The sequence below is a fragment of the Mizuhopecten yessoensis genome, unplaced genomic scaffold (genome assembly GCF_002113885.1).
Source record: "Mizuhopecten yessoensis strain PY_sf001 unplaced genomic scaffold, ASM211388v2 scaffold10403, whole genome shotgun sequence".
In the NCBI taxonomy this organism is placed as follows: Eukaryota; Metazoa; Mollusca; class Bivalvia; order Pectinida; family Pectinidae; genus Mizuhopecten; species Mizuhopecten yessoensis.
In genome coordinates, this window is record NW_018408529.1 from 132,909 (window position 1) to 139,792 (window position 6,884).

Consider the following 6,884-nt stretch of genomic DNA (forward strand, 5'->3'; position numbering starts at 1 on the left):
TATAGCCAAAAAACCCTTTTGGCCCGCCCCTCAGCCCCTGGGGGTCAGCCAAACCATTTGTACAATTTTTAATCCCTGCTTCCCATGAATGCTTTTGATCAACTATGATCGATATCCAGTGCATAGTTCTACAGAAGTGGTTGTTTGTAGCAATATAGCCAAATTACCCGCTTTTGGCCCCGCCCCTCAGCCCCACCATTTGTACAATTTTGAATCCCCGCCACCTAGGGATGCTTCAAGTCAAATTTAGTTGAATTCCAATCAGTGGTAAAGAAGAGGAAGTCGTTTAAAGAAATTGTTGACGGACGGACGGACGACGGACGCCACGGTATGGCATAAGCTCACCTTGGTCCTTCGGACCAGGTGAGCTAATAAACTGTATAAATGTGATCTGAAACGAATATTTTGCACTTGGCCGCCTCTAAGGGATGTTACTCATCTTGAAAGGAAAATCCCAGTAAGAAAATCGAAATTGTCACTCCCACTTATTGTAGCATAGTTTGGTTTGTTTGTGTTTTACGTTATAAACAGCAATGGTGCCAGGTTTTTGTGATGGAGGACAGCCGGAAAATTTGTATAGTACGTACTTTAGTTGGTTTTGCTATACTTGTGATTGACCATACTCAATGTTGCACGATCTTAAGGTCGATATTACACTTCAAAGTAGTCCGAATTATTCTGATTTTTTTATCGACTTTTATATCGATCTGGCGTGGATAAATCGATATAATTTTTTTTCGATAAAACGTCAGAATAATTCGGATTATTACACTTCTACTTTATTTACTCTATATAAAAGTAATTTGCCTCCATTGCCATCAAAAGGGTATTTGGGACGTGAAGCTAAACAGCTTATGATTTACAAATATTTTTTAGTTAAAACTATCTCTCCAGTGTGTATCGGTATAATAAAACGGCTAAAGTATGGGGTTGAGGCATATATAGTAAGTTTCTGGTGTCCCTTGACCATGCCTATTTTCCTCGGCTTCGCCTCGGGAAATAGACCTGGTCTCGGGACACAAGAAACTTGCTATATCCCTCAACCCCATACTCTAACTGTACACTAACTTCAAAGATGCTCAAATGATATGTTTTAAGTTGTTTTCTTCTTTATTCCAAGGAACGTGAAAAGAATATTTCCATCAAGGCTGATTCTTAAATACTTTTCCCCCCGTTATAACATAGATGTACATCAATATGAAACTCTAAAAAAAACCTCATTCTTTTGAAATTACGTTGATAATACAATAGAGATTGCCTATTCCGTCTTTGCGTATTGCGGAGTTATCTTCTCTTGTAAGCAGGGATTGATTGCTACGTCATTTGTTTGTGAGAGTAACGTCATCAATTTTTGATAATTTTCTCACACAAACCAATGACGTAGCAATCAATACCTGTTCACAAGAGAAGATAACTCTGCAATACGCAAAGACGGAATAGCTAGTTATGCATGATTTCACTTCATAGGACGGAAACTATATATGTGCATTCCAGAACATACGTTCTCGCTTAAAATGGTGACGTTAATAAAACAATCGATTACCTAGTTTTGTTTACTATTTTCTAAACTTCAGTATTTAATGAGTTTGTTTTAAAATTTTGATGAACACTCGAACGACAACTAAGATAAGGCGTCAACATTCGTGTTGATTATTACAAAAAAAATCAAAAAATGGCCGAAACGACGTAAAATATCACGTCTTCGGAGGACGTACAATTAAGAACACATTCTGTAACTTCAGGTTTTATACTAGTAAAACTTGACCTGACCGCATCCACTGATAATGTAAACTTATTGCCATATATAATAAAAACATATATATCTGGGTTATACATATGATACCTGCATTTGCACTGTATAATGGATGGATGATTGACTCGAAAACTGTTTCAAGTAAATGAGAACGAGGCGCAAAGTGTCAGTTAAAATTGCTTGTTAAAGTTCGAGTCACCTGTTCTGCTTCAATCCTCAATAAGGACCTCCGGCAATTAATATTGTTGTCACTGCCTTAAAATATGGTTTGGACCTCTTTCTGCCAGTTAATATATATTCTTTATATGACAAAAAATATATAAAGACGTCCTTCTAAATTGTTTAGAACAATACTTTATCAGCTTTCGTCTCCATGATGACAGGTCGGTTTTATTTTTTTGAAAGGAAATAACCGATTAACTGTTTAGTTAGTAGATGAACCAGTTTTAATTACTATATCAATATGTTATCCATTTTCTTATATAAAAAAAAGAGCAAACTACTATCATCTATAAATTAAGGACGTCGTTCCGTGGACCGCAGTAGCTTTGACAACCTGTTTGCATCTGAAGAGCTGTCCGACCTCGAAAAGCCTTTTGAAAGTAAAACATTAGCAACGTTCCTGGAATATCATTTTCCTATGTATATTTTGTAGTTTTTTTCTCCGCATGTTGGTAACCTGTCAAAAATTCCAAGGACTGGTTTAATCCTAGCACGCAGGTTATAGCGACTGTTGAGGCAAATTTCAAAACAATATTTCAAAGCAGTATAGGACTTTAGTTCTTAAAAATGTACTTGCTCAAAAACGTTTCAGGATTATTTGACCTACAGTGACGTGCCAAAAAGTACTCGGTCACAAATCTTTTACACTATATTATATGCATTGTTGCTCTTTTTCAATGAACGATTATGTTCTAATTTCTAAATCTACATGAAAGACGTTTACTTCTAAGACGCATATCTAACGTGTGTTTAAGATTATAAGCAACAATTTCTATTTCTTAGAAATCAGTATTGTTTTCTTACAGATCGATCGGTGGTGTCACATTACTACTATAAATACGAATACTAAGAAGGAAACGGAAACGAAAGTTTGACACTCTCTCTTCTTTTCTTTTATCATTTACTGAGACAGTGACGGTGTTATTTGTGTTGCAATCATACTGTTCCGGAATGGCTTTTTCTTTTAGAAACGAACAATTTAAGAATTTTTCTTGTCAGAATACAACACATATTTGTGCATTAAGATGGAGAAAATAAGCCAATCGAAAATGTTGGAAAAATAATAATCAACTCCGACCTTTTTCCAACATTTTGTCACCCTCGTTATATATTCCACAGGGACCTGTTAATTTGTTACAGCCATATTTGGACCCAGAGTTATTTTATGTTTTAGGGGTTTAGATCGACTTTCGGTAAAAATGACACCTCCGTATATTTGGGGTGGCATTTTTACCGAAAATCGGTCTAAACCCCCTTTACGTGTAAAATTACTCAGAACACCATAGTTTAGGTCCCAAAATATAGCTGTGACAAATTCTCAGGTCCCTGTGATATATTCCACCATAATACACGCACAGTTGTTTATTTCAGGGAGTATACGTTTAAAATTTTGCCATCACGTGTTATCAAACTTATTGTATATCATACTTTTGGGGAGAGGGTCAAGTAAGTTGAAAGAACTTGTGCCTAATCCCTTTTAATATTGATCAATGGGCGATAAATATTCATTATTAAAATTCAAGATGTCTGCCTAGTAGCCATCTCCATAATGTTGCAAATGAAGTATACACAAGTAGGACCCAAGAAGGGCCTAGATAGGAATGCGAGAAATATCACTTTAGTACTAAGGCCAAGCAAAAAAATTATTTGGTGTTTCCGGTACCTACCCTAAACTTTTGAAGGCAATTTCAAAGGAGCACTGTTCGAGTCAAGATCACTCTCCTATATAAACTTATTTGTTACCTACCTACCCTAGATTTTTCCAATATGTTACAGGAAACACATAACTGTTTTTGTCTGGACTAACAAACAGATCCTAGAGGGATCGAAGTGTCCGCCATCGTAAGATCTGTCTGTGATCTTTTCTCCTATACATTTGATTGATACTCTAGTCAACAGTAAAATGCATCTTACTTTCGATAAAAACAACAACTTCATACAGATAGACTGGACAGTGTCCTTTTAAAATTATATCTTCTTCCTAAATATAGTTACAGTATGGTACATATTCTGGTAGCTATATATTTTTCTGACCAAGTGACTTGAAGCTCAAAACAAAATTGATCTTGCACATGCCATAAGGACTAAGGGGAGTCTACTTGAGAAACTGAGAAAGCGATGACAAATCTTCAACTGTCAAAATTCAAGATGGCACATTCAGTACTAAAAAAAAAATCTTTAGGGCGGAAAATGGATATTTTTTAGTGACATAGAACAGCACACCATCTGCTGGTGGTGGGTTAAAATATGGCGCCTCACTGTATGCTATTTACTTGCAGTGATCTTAACGGTCACCTGAGTCCTAAAGTATTTATTTTTGTTGTTGAAATATGTACTCATTTGAGTAAAAAAAAAATGTTCAGTATAACGTTAACTTAAGTTTGTCAGGACCATGAGCTAATCATTCCTACAAACTTTGTAGGAATGATCGACTCATGGTCCTGCCAAAGTGTTGTTATTTTTCAAGTCGATCAGAAATCCAATATGGCCGTAACAGCCGCCATTTTGAAAAACTATTTCAAACTTAAAGTTAAGTTTGAAATAGTTTTCAAAATGGCGGCCGTTACGGCCATATTGGATTTCTGATCGACCCATAAAATAACAACACTTTGTCAGGAGCATTAGTCGAATCATTCCTACCTAGTTTCAGTTCAATCGGCCCAACAGAACTTGACTTTAAGTTTGAAATAATTTTTCAAAATGGCGGCCGTTACGGCCATATTGGATTTCTGATCGACTCGAAAAATAACAAAACTTTGTCAGGACCATGAGGCGATCATTCCTACCAACTTTCAGTTCAATCTGCCCAGCAGAACTTGACTTTTAGTTGGAAATGTATAATGTTAACGGACGACGGACGACGACGGATGAAAACGGATAGCAATAGGGCACTTGAGCTAAAGCTCAGGTGACCTAAAAACACCATGACAGATCAATAATAGTAACTTGAGTAAAAAAAAAATGTTCAGTATAACGTTAACTTAAGCTTGTCAGGACCATGAGCTGATCATTCCTAGACAGATTTTCAGTTATATCGGCCTATTAGAACTTGTTTTTAAGTTTGAAATAGGCATTTTAAAAATAGCAGCCATGGCAGCTTTAAGTTTGAAATAGTTTTCAAAATGGCGGCCGTGGCGGCCATATTGGATTTCTGATCGACTTGAAAAATAACAACACTTTGGCAGGACCATGAGTCGATCATCGGACGACGGACGACGACGGATGAAAACGGATAGCAATAGGGCACTTGAGCTAAAGCTCAGGTGACCTAAAAACACCATGACAGACCAATAATGGTAACTTGCAATTCGGCTCGCTTACAATGGTAAAAAGCTAAGTTTAAATTGGAGAATCTGGAATGGGTTGTCAGTGACTAGATACATTTGTAAGTGGAGTGTTGGTAAGAGAAACGATGTGGCTTCAAATCTTGCTCTGGCCTGTTGTGTATTTTCATCTCGGTTAAACACACAAAAAAGAAAACAAATATGTACTCATTTGAGTAAAAAAAAATGTTCAGTATAACGTTACCTTAAGTTTGTCAGGACCATGATCTGATCATTCCTAGACAGATTTTCAGTTATATCGGCCTATTAGAACTTGTTTTTAAGTTTGAAATAGGCATTTTAAAAATAGCAGCCATGGCAGCTTTAAGTTTGAAATAGTTTTCAAAATGGCGGCCGTGGCGGCCAGATTGGATTTCTGATCGACCCAAAAAATAACAAAACTTTGTCAGGACCATGAGGCGATCATTCCTACCAACTTTCTGTTCAATCGGCCCAGCAGAACTTGACTTTAAGTTGGAAATGTATAATGTTAACGGACGACGGACGACGGACGACGACGGATGAAAGCGGATAGCAATAGGTCACTTGAGCTAAAGCTCAGGTGACCTAAAAACACCATGACAGATCAATAATAGTAACTTGCAATTCGTCTCGCTTACAATGGTAAAAAGATAAGTTTAAATTGGAGAATCTGGAATGGGTTGTCAGTGACTAGATACATTTGTAAGTGGAGTGTTGGTAAGAGAAACGATGTGGCTTCAAATCTTGCTCTGGCCTGTTGTGTATTTTCATCTCGGTTAAACACACAAAAAAGAAAACAAATTACACTAATTACATCAATTGTGATTTTATTGCACTTTAAAATTTCAGACTTTTGGTAAAAATAAGTATTAATACCGACAATAACATACATAGAACAGCATTGTTGACACAAGGTGTATTCAGTTAAATCATACAGAATGACCTCCCTTTGTGTTATATTATGTGGCACAAGTAGTATCTAGTTCAGGACACAGTGACCTCCCTTGGTTTTGTTTTTAGAAGAGTATTTTGTATTCAAAAATAAATCTCGTGGATGTTTTGTACAATTAATACCATATTTACAATATTAAAATCATTTCCTGTGACATCTTTTGTTAAGACTCCTCAACAAAATATATCAATATTATAAAAAGCTCTCAATAAATTGTTAATAATATGGCATCAATGTAGATTATAAGTGTTAATGATAATTGTTAACACAAGAATATAACGATAAATAATATAATTTAAATAGTTGTTCACAAAAAGAGGCCCATGGGCCTTAACGGTCACCTGAGTCCTACAGTATTTATTTTTGTTGTTGAAATATGTACCAATTTGAGTAAAAAATAGTTAAGTATAATGGCAGCCAAATTGTATTTTTGATTGACCCGAAAAATAACAACACTTTGTCAAGACCATGATTCGATCATTCCTACAAAGTTTCAGTTCAATCGGCCAAGTAGAACTTTACTTTACGTTTGAAATAGGTATTTTCAAAATGGCGGCAATGGTGGCCATATTGGATTTCTGATCGACCAGAAAAAATAACAACACTTTGTCAGGACCATGATTCGATCATTCCTACAAAGTTTCAGTTCAAT